Raw genomic sequence first — 14,164 nt, forward strand, 5'->3', positions numbered from 1 at the left:
TCAGCAGATGAAGCTTGTTCAAGGTTCCAGTGCAGGACCTTGGCCTTTCAGGCTTGATTGCCTCTCCAGTGCCTTCAAGCAAATGTTTGTCGGTGTGTAACATCAGCCTTCTTTTTGTCCTCAGTACTGGTCCTCTGCAAGATCTCCAAGAAAGAGAAGTCCCTTCGTATTATGTTTCAACCATTTTCTATTTGGGGGTCTATATGTTACCCCAACCTTTCCTATCCTAGCTAATACATATTTTACCAGCATTGCTATATATTTTTAGGAGGAAGTCGTCCATAATAACTAGTCTTCCAGTTAGTTGAGCCAAATGGCCTTATATTGATTACAATTATATTGAGTACAATTATATTGATTACAACTAGAAAATATGAAGGACGTACTGTCATTGGTCACGTGGTATAGAATACACAGTTAAGTACGTGTGAAGAGTAATGTTTAAAAATGATATGTCTTGGGCTTCCCTGGTGGCGCAGTGGTTGAGAATCCGCCTGCCGATGCAGGAGACACGGGTTCGTGCCCTGGTCCGGGAAGATCCCACACGCCGCGGAGCGACTGAGCCCGTGAGCCATGGCCGCTGGGCCTGTGCGTCCGGAGCCTTGCTCCGCAACGGGAGAGGCCACAACAGTGAGAGGCCCGCATACCGCAAAAAAAAAAAAAAAAAAATGATATGTCTTATTAAAAAGATAATACACATTTATTAAACATTTTAAGTTAATACAAAAACAAAGAAAAATATGTCAAGACCTTCTACTCAGCCGATGAAGCTTGCTCATGTTGGAAACTCTGGACCCTGGCGTAGAGCACAAAGCTCAGCGTTTTGCATTCATCGAGTCAGGGAGTTATGCTATTTATCCAACAAATTCCTTTAAGTATTGGTCCATGGGAGTTTCTAGAGGGCATTTACACCCAGCACTATACATATAACACTATACATATATTATAAACACATGTATGCATATACACACATTTTTATATATATATATATATATATATATATATATATATATTTGTTCATTGCCACATACCCAATGCCTGAAAGAATGCCTAGAAGAAACAGGTGTTTAAAGCAACATTTGTTTAATAAATGAATGAATAAACGAAAAAATAAAAGCCCTTGCACTCTGTGGCAACTGCTATCATCATATTTTTTTCCAATCTTATTTTTCTACACTTTTGATTAGTTGAGTCATATTATATAGACAATTCTATATGCTGCTCAAAGCAAAACACACATAAAACAAAACTTAGTAGCATGTGCTGTGTGCCCCTGGCCCATCCAATTCACCACAAAGAGTCCCAGTTTCTTCCTCTGAAAAACAGACATATCGTGAGAGGATTGAGGTCAAAGTCCAACGGTAAAGCTCTTACCGTTATTCCAGAGGCATAACTGCACAATACATTGTAGCTATTAGAATTTTAGGAGCAGTAGTATCAGTAGTGCCCCCAGTCTAGAGAGGGGTTAACCAACTTGCTACAGTCATACCTGAGGTCCACACTCTGGTCTGCCTGACCCCAGGCTCTTTCCATCTCCACCTTCAGCCTCAAACCATACCCGGCACCATGCCGGGTCCTGAGACTTCAGAGAAACTGAAAGAAAGCTTCCTCTGGCAGCTGGAGTTGGAGAGAATCTGTCATCACTTGCCACGATGATGCTGCGTAACAAAAACCTCACCAAACCTCAGGGTCACACTGTTAGCATTGATTTAGCAGAGGTTATGAGTCTGGGGGTCAGTGACGTAGGCTGGGCTCTGCCAGATGGTTCTTCTGGTTGTGGCTGGGCTCACCCACATTTCTGCCAGCTGGCCGCAGGTTGGTAGACCCAGGGTGGACACAGCTGGGACAACTGGTGACCTTGGCTTTACTCCACATGGCCCACCCTCCGGCAGGCTGTCCTGGGCATGTTCTTGTGGAAAAGGATGAGCAGCAAGAGGGTGAGGGAGAGATGCAAGTGTTTCTTCAAGCTTCTGCTCGTGTCACGTTTGCTAAAATCCCATTGGTAAGAGCAAGTCATGGGGCAGAGACTGAAATCTCTGGGGCAGGATTCCAGGCCCACAGTGGGGTTCCTGAAAGTGTCATGGCAAAGGGTGGGGTACAGGAAAGGTGAGGAACGGTGACATCAATGCATTTCATCTGTTTCAGGGGGAAGAAGACACAGGAATCATCCGGTTGGCCAGGGGGGCAGACAGATCAGAGCCCTCCTATATCATGCCAGCAGGATGACCTGTGATACATGAACAGACGGGCCCCTTCTAATCCCCAGGCCCTTGAACTGGGCTGCTGGTCAGGAGGCCCACATTGCCCGGGGGCAGGTCACAAAGGAAAGTGTGCAGGTGGTAAAATCCTGACTTTTAACTTCAACAGCCTTTGGCTGGGAATAAACAAAAGATTCAGAAATTTAGGCAACAACATGTTCTTTCATCAACAGGAAGTTCCCTTCCAGATAAGGCAAGGAGCAGACCTCCTAGGAGGACCAGAGAGAGGGATGTTCAACAGCTGAACTTGAACTTGAACTTGAACTTGAATGGGGAACATGTGCTCCTGCACCAAGCATGTCAACTTCACCGAGAGCATCAGCCAAGGGGCTGAAAACAGAGGCAGCGACCATTCTCCTGAAAGATGACCAGACCTGGTGCACTCAAAAGAAGTGCTGAGAGCTTGCCAAAAAACCAGGCAGAAGGCACAGGGCCTCCTTCCTCCTTCTGTCTGCAGTAACCTTGAACTTCAAGGAGCTGAACGGGCCTGGTGCCAGGAGCTAAATTGGAGCAACCACTGGCCCCAAATTAGGAATTTATAAGCGGCTCTGGGCTTATAAGAATCAAGAGCATATTCTTGCCCCAGTAGAGTTCGCCGGGATCCAGAAAGAGTCCCACAAAGAGAGATCAAGAGAAACAAAATCTCTGGAGAGTTACATTTGGGGTGGCTGGAGGCTAGGTTGGCCCTAGGGTGACCTATGTGTCCCGGTTTCCCAAGACTTTCTTGAATTCAGCGCTGAAAGTCCCGCATTCTGGAAACCCCCTCGGTCCGGTCACCTGGTTGGCCTGGTGGCCGGAATTGCAGGACAGTGGAGAGCCACGGACTCCTGTTCTGTCCCTCTGCTGGGTCCTGCTGTCCACGGACTCCTGTTCTGTCCCTCTGCTGCGTCCTGCTGGCCACGGACTCCTGTTCTGTCCCTCTGCTGCGTCCTGCTCACCTGGCTGGCTGTGGGTTGGGACTCGAGGGGCAAGGCGTCCCAGCAGCCCGCATGGCTGGGGGCACCCGCAGCGTTTGGGGGACAAGCCTGGTCCCCGAAGAGCGCGGGGACAGCGTCCCTCTTCTTTGCTGTCACTGCCCATCCGACTCCTGGACGGAAATCTGTGCGGCCTGAGTGTATGCGGAGGGACAAGGACTTGCTGGAAAGCTTTCCATAAACACGGAGCGGCAGGGCAAAGGGCAGGGTTCTCAGACAAGGCAGCCACCTCCCCGGCTGCAGCTGACGGTGGTTCATGCACGTCCCTCTGTGCGCAGCATCTTCAGGCCCCCGGCCTCACCACTGTGTCTCCGGTGAGAGGCGAGGCAGGGAGGCCTGGGGGGACGGTGGCACAGAAGACCCCCTCCCCTTCTGCCCCGACCCTGCTTCCTCGGCTGAGAATTAGAGGACATTTATTTAAACATCTTAAAATAGCGCCCAAACCGTTTGACCATCCTTTCCAGGAGAAAAGATGAAGCAGCACCCCGTGTGCCAAGCTGGCCCCCTCTCCGCAGAGAACAGACCTCAGGGGCCTGGGACGCGGTCTGCGAGGAGCGAACTGGCCACCACGCCTCCTGCCCTGAGGCCGGACCCCTGAGCTCCGTGGTCCTCCCCCGTCAGCGATTTGCAGTGACGATGGGACGCTGCAATTCAGAGCATCCTTACCACCCCTCGCTCCCCCAATAGAGTCAGATACGTTTGCACTGTTCCTACGGTGTTTCTCATCATTTTCAATGCCTTCCTGACAATTTGAGAGATGCGTGGGATCGGCTCGGGGATCTGGACAGGACACGCTTCCCAAAGGCCAAGCTTATATCCTCTGCTGTGTCCCTGTTCAGTGGTTCCACTGTTTAAAGAAGTGTCAGCGTCACTCCTCATCACACATCAAGTTCATAATTGATGCTTAACATGCTGCATTACGTTCAGAAAATGCACACAGGTAGAGCCCAGTCCCTTCCCCCCCACCAAACCCTCCGGCCAGGGCTGAGAAGGGGAGGGGGAGGAGGAGCAAAAAAAAAGAGTTAAATCCTGTGAGTGTGAGTGTGTGAGTGTGAACGCACGTGTGAGTGTGTGTGGCGAGGTCTTCTACCCCAGGGCCCCCAGGCCGGGGTCCTGCAGCGTGCGGGAAGGAGGCTCCTTTTCAGTGGGATCCCCCACCTGGGTCGCTGGGCCTCGCCGTGGGACCCCGGGTCACCTCCGGGATGCTGTGGCAGAGGAGCCGCAGGTGGCTGTAGGGGAAGAGGGCAAAGAGAGGCCCGCGGGAGGGCCGGTGGGCCGCGTTCAGCCACGGAGAGTCCACCGGGGGGCGGGAACCGAGCCGATGCTGTCCCGGCGGCGGGTGCTGGACACCACCGTGTAAGCGCTCAAGGTCATGTCAAGGGCTACCGGGTGCTGTGGAAGCTGGGAGACAGGGCGCCCCGGGAGAGCACGGGTGGATGGGGGGGGGCTGCCTGGATGGGAGACCGGGGCAGGAAGTGAGCTTGGACGTTTGCAGTGATAAAGGACCACCCATGTGGGTGGCCAGGCTCCGGGGGAGGGGAGGGAGAGGAGCGGACGCCGCCTGGGCCGACTCGTAACCTTCAGGTTACGTGTCGGGTGGGGTGCAGCCTTCTCTCCAGAGCGGCCGCCTCCTCCGCAGGGGTCCGGGGGGCACCTCAGCCTCCTGACCTTCCCCATCACCCACTCCGAAAACCTGCCAGCCTGCCACCTTCCCTGCCTCGGGGGCCAGCCCCTCTGTCCTTCCCGTGGCCCAGGCCCCCAGCCGGGAACGGTCCTCGGCTCTCTCCCACACCGCACCCCTCTGGCCGGGGATCCCCCGCGGGCGCACCCCTCAACTAAGCCCAGACTCTGCCCCCCTCTCGTCTCATCCACGCTGCCCCCCGGTAGCTGGGCAGTGGTCTCCCTGCCCTCAGCGCCCACCCCGGTCTCTTTACAGTCAGCCGCCAGAGGGAGCCTGGCAGAGGTGAGCTGGGGGCTGTCACTTTGCTGGAACCCTGACAAGACCCCCCCTCGCCTGGATGACTGCCGAGTCCTTCCCGTGGTCCCCGGGGCGCTGCACGGTCTGCTGTCTCCCTCTGCGACCTTGGCTCCTGCTATCACCCCTCCCGCCCTCACCCAGGCCCACGGGCCCTCTGGCTGCTCCTCAGTCCGCAGGGCTGTCCACACCTCGGGGTTTCTACACTGCTAATGCGCCCCGTCACCTGGCAACAAGGCCACCTGATGGCCGTCCCCTGGCATTCTGGGTCCCTCTCCCTCTACTTAAAAAAAAAAAATTTTTTTTAATTGTATTATTTAAAAAATTTTTTTTATTTTTAATTTTTTATACTTTTTATTGGAGTATAGTTGCTTTACACTATTGTGGTGGTTTCTGCTGTACAGCAAAGTGAATCAGCTATACGTGTACATATATCCCCTCTTTTTTGGATTTCCTTCCCATTTAGGTCACACAGAGCACTGAGTAGGGCTCCCCCTGTGCTACACAGTAGGTTCTCATTAGTTATCTGTTTTATATATAGTAGTGTATATATGTCAATCCCAATCTCCCAGTTCATCCTACCCCTCCTTCCCCCCTGGGTATCCATAAGTTTGTTCTCTACACCTGTGTCTCTATTTCTGCTTTGCAAAATAAGTTCACCTGTACCATTTTTCTAGATTCCACACATGAGCGATGTTATACAATATTTGTTTTTCTCTTTCTGACTTACTTTACTACGTTTGACAGTCTATAGGTCCATCCACTTCTCTGCAAATGGCACAATTTCGTCCCTTTTTATGGCTGAGTAGTATTCCATTGTATATAGTACCACATCTCCTTTAGCCATTCACTGTTTTTTTTTTAACATCTTTATTTGAGTATAACTGTTTTACAATAGTGTGTTAGTTTCTGCTTTACAACAAAGTGAATCAATTATACATATACATATGTTCCCATATCTCTTCCCTCTTGCGTCACCCTCCCTACCACCCTCCCTATCCCACCCCTCTAGGTGGTCACAAAGCACAGAGGTGATCTCCCTGTGCTATGCAGCTGCTTCCCACTAGCTATCTAATTTACATTTGGTAGTGTGTGTATGTCCCTGCCACTCTCTCACTTTGTCCCAGCTTACCCTTCCCCCTCCCCATATCCTCAAGTCCATGCTCTAGTAGGTCTGTGTTTTATTCCCATCCTACCACTAAGCTCTTCATGACATTTTTTTTCTTAGAGTCCATATATATGTGTTAGCATACGGTATTTGTTTTTCTCCTTCTGACTTACTTCACTCTGTAGGACAGACTCCAGGTCTATCCACCTCACTACAAATAACTCAGTTTCATTTCTTTTTATGGCTGAGTAATATTCCATTGTATATAGTACCACATCTCCTTTAGCCATTCACTGTTGATGGACACTTAGGTGGCTTCCATGTCCTGACTATTGTAAATAGAGCTGCGTCCCTCTGCTTCTTTATGTCCCAGCACTTTTCATCTTCTGTATGCTCATCATTTACTCATGAAGTTGGCTTACTGTTTTCCCATCTCCCACTAAATAGCTCCACGGAGGGGGGAGTTTGGACTGTCGCTCCCTGACATTTCCTATTGCAGGCTCCCAGGTCAGCACCCGGCGCATGGCTGGGGCTCAGAAGATATTGCTGAATGTTGGACGAACATGAGGCCTGGTTGGTCACAAAAGGAACCGGAATTTTTTTTCTGGTCACTGGAATAGATGATGGGTGAGTTTAAGCAAAGGTGTGACGTGAGCCAGGAGGAGACAGGGACCATGGAAAGAGAAAGCATCTCTAGAGCTGAGACACAGGGTCCTTCCTGACATGAGTCCGAGGTGATGGGATTCTGTTCGCTGTTTTTAGGTAAACAGGGACTTGACTGTCAAATTAAGTCCAGGTTTAGAAAACGAATACCCAGGGTCCTGGCCGAGGGAATGCCAAGTTAGACTTTCTTCCACAGTTACTCAAATATTAGCAGCTGATTGGAAGCCAGTCTGTCTGGAAGCTGAGATTTCACTGGTGATTAAGCTTGGGTCATGAAAAGAGGCAAGTCAGCTGGACTTCTGATCCTCTGTCACTATCCTATGGCGTCAGAGTGGGTTTATAGAGCTCGGAAAAGATCGAGCCAGACTTAAACAATGACATGACCAGAGCAGAAAACATCTCTCAACCAGCAACATGCTGTTGCCTCGACACACTGTCACCCTTGTTCCTAACTCCCCAGGGTTCAGCTAAGCCCCAAGTCAAGTGTTTTGGGCTCTTAGGTCTTGGGTGTCAATGGCCCTGGAGCCTGGACCACATCTTCCATCACAAGGTCCCTTATTAAGGACCTGCTAGCAGGGGGTCAAGTGGCTCTAACTTTGAAAGCAGAGCAATACTCTTGTTTCCATGTAAATTTGAATGGCCCCAGCATGCTGGGGTGGGGAGGTGACCTGGAGCCCAATATGCTCGAACACCTGCCCCTCAACACTCCCCTCCCTGACCCCAGCTGTGACAGAAATGTGCCCCTCGCACATTTTATACAATTCAAGCAATGGTTTCATGGACAAGCGGAATAAACTAAAAGTTCTCAGCCCAAATGAGTGGTTAGAATGATGATAAACGTGTGAGCAGTACTGTACTGCAATTCTGTGAATTATCACTCAGTTTATGAGCATGGGCCGAAAAGGGGCCTCTGAGAAGCCACCCGAGGATGCTCTGTTTTCTGGTCCCCCAACAGGCCCAGCAGAGGGCAGGCTGAACCTGGGAATGTGCTGGAGCTGCTGGGAATGAGAGGCAGCTGCTTCCCGGGCAGAGTCCAAGGATGCTGGCATCTGCCTCTCTCCGAAGGCTTGCTCCCCATCAAAGAGAACATCTTCTCCGGCAGTTCTCAGCCAGGTCCCCCTCCCTTCCTGCAGTGCCTGTCCAATACCACCAACTGGTCCTGGCTGGCCTGGCTCTTGGGACCTGGGGTACTGGGCTGGAGTCTTGTGAGAGGGCTTGTTCCCTCCTTCCCTCCCTCCTGCTGTCCTTCTAGGCCAAATCACTTGGTCGCCACTGTGTCTGTGTCTCTTAGCCAGCTCCAGGCGCTGAGCCCACGCGGCAGCCCTGAGCCAGCCCTGCTGCCCACCTCGGCTCCGGCCCCCACCTGCCTAGACAGCGTGGCACAGAGGGCAGAGCCTTCATTCTAGACCTGCCTGGGCTCAACTCCTGGCTCCACCGGTAGCAAAGGGACCTCAGCTCCCCACACCTTGATTTTCTCATCTGTAAAATGGGACCAAATCAGTTAACATTTGAGAAATGCTTAGAAAGAAAAGTACCTGTTATGTAATCCGTGAGAGAGGGATGGATAGTGTCGACTGAAAAAAAAAAAAAAAAAGCACAACCTAAATGAGGAGAACTATGTTTTATTTGGCAGCCCAAACTGAGGACTTAAGCCCAGGACGCTGCAGCCTCTTACATCGCTCAGAGGGACTGCTCCGAAGAGGTAACGGAAGAGCCAGGCTATATAGGGGATTTTGCAACAAACACCGGGTAGTCGAAACATCAAAAGATTATTGTTAATTAGAAGAAAACCAGATATCTCAAGTTAATGAATTTAACACTTTTCTGTGTATGGGGAGATGCAAGAATCTGGGCTCACTGAAATCATTTCCTTGATGTGCACCTCAGCTGTCTAGGGCCAGTATTCTGTTCTTTCCCACCCTGAGTCCCCTGAGGGCTCACGGTTGGAGGCGGCGGCAGTGGCTTGCTGGCTGCCACAGCCCTTGTTTACTGATAGGGCAGGCAACATTTTTCACTCACAATAGATACAAAGTCTTCTCAAACTATGGAACATTCTGTTTTTCCACTTGACACTTTGAGCCAGGATTGACCCACTCACCAACCAGAAACCCGCTTGTGCCTGGGCTTTGCCAGCCTTCAGGCAGAGGGGGCAACGCTTGCCCCCCTCCCGGCTCTCTGGGCTTCTCCATCGACCGCCGCAGTTGCTGTATTTTCTTTGAGGAGATTTTAAACCTCAAAGCTCTGTCCCAGCGTGCTATGGAAGGAAAGGGGATTGAGTTTTCCTCTTGTTTCTTTTAAATGCTTAGAGGTTGAATTTCAGTCCCAGACGCTGGCAAAGTAAGGAGACCCTGAAATGGTATATAGGTCTGGATCGTTCCAGAAGTCCCCAGAGATATGCAAAGCTACTGAGAGCTACCGGGAGCTGGGAAGCCTCCCCACTGCCCTCCCTGATGGACTGGGCACTGGCAGGGGATGTTCCTCCAGGGCTCAGCCGTGTCCAGAGTCACGTGAGCAGGGCCTGGATGGGGCAGAGGATGCCACGATGCCCGGGCACCAGCGTCCTCCGTTTGGGTCACTGGACCCAAACTGGACCCTGCACGAGGCCCATTTAGTCCCCCAGCCGGGGGGGACTTTTTTACCCCTGAGACCCGACCCACCCCCACCCCATCCTGGGCAGGCCATTCTTTCCAACAAAGTTCACTGGAAGCAGCTCCTGTTCCCTCTCTGCTTAAACAGCACGGCCTGGCCTCTACTGCGACGGACCACGTTTCCATCGGTTTTTTACGGTGGAATGATCCCACGGTGTGTGCACTGTGTGAGTTCCAATACCAAACCTTTCTTGTTTCATCATCTTCATTCTGTTTAGTTTCCTCTGACTCATGTGATCAGTTGAAACATTAATTACAAAGAGAAGGCTAGACGCAGAGAGGTGGGCGCGATTTGGTCTGGCTCTTCTGTTTAACAAGGAGGAAACAGGCCTGGGGTGTCGGGGAGGGACTTGGCCTGGATTCCCAGCCCCTAGCGGGGCTGGGGGCTTCACTGGGGCCTCCGGAGCCCCATCTGCGATCCCTGGCGCTTCCTTCTATTCCGTTGCTGACTCGGCCCCCACCTCTGGTACCGATTTCCCTGCAAGTGGCAAAGCACCAGACGGACCCAGGCCCGCAAGAAGCCTCTGGTTAATCTGGAAACCGCGGCAGGAGCTCCGACCCTCTTGAAAAGGAAGCCTGGGGTGGAGAGAAGCCACTGTTTGGAGTGGCTGTGGGACAAGGAGGGAGAAACAGATTCCTACCTTCCCTGCTTGAGTCATTCATCGTAGGGACACCCTGGGGTCATGGGTGCCATGGGCTAGGGGAGGGGTGACGCGAGGGCTCTGTCGGTCGCAGAGGCTGCCCTCAGACTAGAAAGTGGAACCGGCGCTGGTGGCCGGTGCCGGTGAGTGCCAGGTTGCTACGCCGGAGCACGTGGGCAGGTCAGGCACGTGGCACGCACGCATGCGCGGGGAGGTGGGTGGGGGCGGGGTGCTCGGGCAGATCAGGACCCCCGTTTCTCCACCTACAAACGGAAGAGCGGCTCATACTGCAACTTGTTTCACAGTGTTGTAATGATAAAAAGAAATCTCTGAGATTTCTTCACAGTTATTTTATCATGACATCCGCTCACAGGTCCTGCCCATTTGAGGGTTAGAGTGAGGAATTAAAGGTTCATGTCACTGATGTAAAAGTAATTAAACAAGGAGGCCGTTAGACTGGTAGCCCAGGTAAGCTGGCCGAAACCTAAGCCAGGGACAGTGCACTCGAATAGGAGAAGATGAGACGTAGAACAACCGACCCCAAACAGCCGACTAGCTTTTCACCAGTGAGGCAGGCTGTGTAGCCCGTCACGTGACTTCCTTGCTTTGTTTCCACTTCTTCTCTATGAAAACCTCTCCTCTGGCTCCTGTCCGTGGAGCGCTCCTAACCCTCTTTGATTTTCATCAGTGTATGCTCAGATAAACTCTTGAAAATTCTAATGCGCCTCGTTTATCTTTTACCACTAAGCACCTTTCTCAGGGAGACAGCAGCCTCGGCCAGCCCCGTGGGGAGAGCGGGACTCCCAGGGGAGAGGGAGAGGGGGCGCCCCTGCTCAGAGCCCTTGACGAGGCTGTCATCCCTGGATGCATGTTTCCAAGAAAGCCCGCTCTTGCCCTGAAGTAGCTGCAGGCTCAGCCCGAGGGGTGCTCCCGGCCCAGGGCCCCTCCAGGGCAGAGGGTCTGTGGCTGAGTGCCAGCGCAGTTAAGGCTGGGAGATGGTCAGGCTGGCCAGTCGTCCCGGAATCTGAGAATCAGGCAAAATGCTTTGTTATGGAGGCTCTGCGCGGCTGGCCACGGAGTGGACTCCACGTTTCTGAGGGTGGAGGTTTCCAGGTTCAGGGTAAGCGAGGAGCCGCTTCTGAAGTGCAGGGAGAACAGACCCAGCACCGTGCTGAGGCTGCGTGTGGGGAGAGCATGAGGATTTGGGAACCAGGTGAGAGCAGAAGCTTGTAAGGACCCACGGCCTTTGGAAGAAGGTGGATATTAACCTTGGAGACGCAGAGCGTGGACAGCCCAGCATAGACGCGCAGACCACACCCCCTGCACCGCCTGTTCCTCCACCTGTTCAAACGGAGCCATGGCGGGTCAGAGTCCCTGAGTAGTGGGCTGGCTGGCCTCCCTTAAATAGCCACGGCCCAGGTGGTATGTGTGTGTGTGTGAGGGTTTTAGGTGGTGGTGTCTCGGAGACTGGGTTTGGAGCACGTGGATTGTTCCAAGTTTAGAAAAAGCAAATGCGTGGGAGGTTGGAGAGGGCGCTGGCAGAGAGTGTGGGCTGGTGCATCTCGGTGCCTCTTTTTTTTTTTTTTTTTTTTTTCGGTACGCGGGCCTCACACTGTTTGTGGCCTTTCCCGTTGCGGAGCACAGGCTCCGGACGCGCAGGCGCAGCGGCCATGGCTCACGGGCCCAGCCGCTCCGCGGCACGTGGGATCTTCCCGGACCGGGGCACGAACCCGTGTCCCCTGCATCGGCAGGCGGATTCTCAACCACTGCGCCACCGGGGAAGCCCACGGTGCCTCTTTTTAAGGAAGAGGAGCTCTTCGTCTGAGCCCCACTGTCTCCAACCACGGGGAAGCGTTGCCCTCTTGGGGCTGCGGTTTCTCATCCAGTTGGGGTGAGTTGGGGCCGCTGGGCTTTTGGGGGGCCGGGTGGGGTTGGTCTGCAGGCTCCCGCCCTCTGTCCACTGGAGGCCCTCCAGCCTGTTTGCTTAGTGTTCTTCCTGTAAGTTTTCATTTGGAAGAAGGATTCTGTAGCTCTCTCTCATTTGCAAATCCTGGGAGCTCAGAGGGCTTTCCTGGCTCTAACATTTAATGATTCTGCAACAAGCCTTTATTCTAGGACAACAAAGCTTCCCAGGTTTCCCTGGGACCCAGAGTTTACCGGAGGAGACTTTCAGGGCTGAACCCTGGGGTGTCTCAGGCAATCAGGGCCAGCTGGCCATACTAACACATTCTCACAGTGCAGCTGGGCTTTTGAGCTGTGCTCGCTTTGAGGAGGGAAAAGCACACCATTTAGAAAGCCTCTCATGCCTGTGTGCCAAGAAAAATGGGACTGGGAACCCAATCTCGTAGTAACACTGGATGAGAAGGGAGGGAAGCCCACCCCATCTCTTTCCAGAAAAAGCAGCATTTACATTAATTTGCAAATCACAGAGCAGAAGCCAACGGGGGCCAGGGTTGGTGTGCCTGATGGGAGCTGAGGGGAAGGGGAAACTTTAAAAAAGAGAAGAATTTCACACTGAATCTCTTAATCTGTTTTTACAAAGAGACTCATAAAATCTTAATATAGCCCCAGGACCGTCATGTTTATAGACATGGCATCAGCAGTAATTGCAGTGCTGGAGTGTGACCAGAGACTTTGCAGAAACACACCAGGGAGGGATGTGGATTAAAGTGAGAGAACCACCTCCAAGCAGGGTAGGCGGGACAGCCAGGGCATCTCAGTCTGGTCCCCAGCTGTGTCGAGGAGGCTGAGCTACAACCTAGTCTGAGGCTCAAGGTCACTTGCTCCTGTCTAAGAGCTCTGTCATGTTCAGCCCTGCCCAAGTCCACCTGGGGAGGAGAAGGCAGCCTGAGCCTGAGTACGCCCCTCCCCTCCTTCTCCCAGAGGAAGGTGAGTGACGTCGTCTTTAGCTCTAGACCAGTGGACACCCTTGTGAGGGATGTGAGACGGGATGGAGGTAGTTAAGAAGGAAGAGGGGTTGGCTAAGTGGAGAGGGAGGTCCCAGGGCTCCCAGTGGGGAGGACCCGGGCTGGCCTCCAAAACACCTTTGGGAAGGTGCGAAGGGAGGGCATTGCAGGCAGAGGACAAGAAGAGCTTTCTGTCTAGACTCTACCGGGGAGAGATGAGCTTGGATTTAAAGAAGGTGCAAGAGAGGTACCTGCCTGTATCAGGGGTTGTCTTGAGCCCACAGAGGCTGAATCTTCAGACAGAATTGAAACAAGTCAAGTCCAAGACCAGAGCTTTCAAATCTAGTCCTTCTCCATTCTTTCTCTGTGCTCCCACCACGGCCTTAGGTATCTGGGCATTGCCATGACTCTGTTAACATAATGGCTTTTTAATTTTTTCCCCGTTACATGCTTTAAAGAAGTGATTTCCAAACATTGGACTATGTGGAAAAAAATGAAGAAGAAAGTGTTCCCTGGTCTAAGGCAAAATGTAAAAAATAAAGAAAATATAGGGCTTCCCTGGTGGCACAGTGGTTGAGAGTCCGCCTGCCAATGCAGGGGACACGGGTTTGTGCCTTGGTCAGGGAAGATCCCACATGCTGTGGAGCGGCTGGGCCCGTGAGCCGTGACCGCTGAGCCTGCGCGTCCGGAGCCTGTGCTCCGCAACGGGAGAGGCCACAGCAGTGAGAGGCTAAGTAATACCCTCCACACTGAGAGTATGCTGTTCCTCTCTTTTTGTGTTTCGACTCGCGCTCTTTAATGGGACTGTGGCGATGGGTGGAGGGAAGTTTGATTATTGTTGTTTTGCTCTGTTTTATTTTGGTTTTTGTTTTAAGCTTTCAACCCAATGTCAGTCCCTGATTTAACTTAAAATTAAAAGCACTGGATGGCTTCACAGGTGAATTCTATCAAACATTTAGAGAAGAACTAACACCTGTCCTTCTCAAACTCT

Source organism: Kogia breviceps, chromosome 2 (genome assembly GCF_026419965.1).
Source record: "Kogia breviceps isolate mKogBre1 chromosome 2, mKogBre1 haplotype 1, whole genome shotgun sequence".
NCBI lineage: Eukaryota > Metazoa > Chordata > Mammalia > Artiodactyla > Physeteridae > Kogia > Kogia breviceps.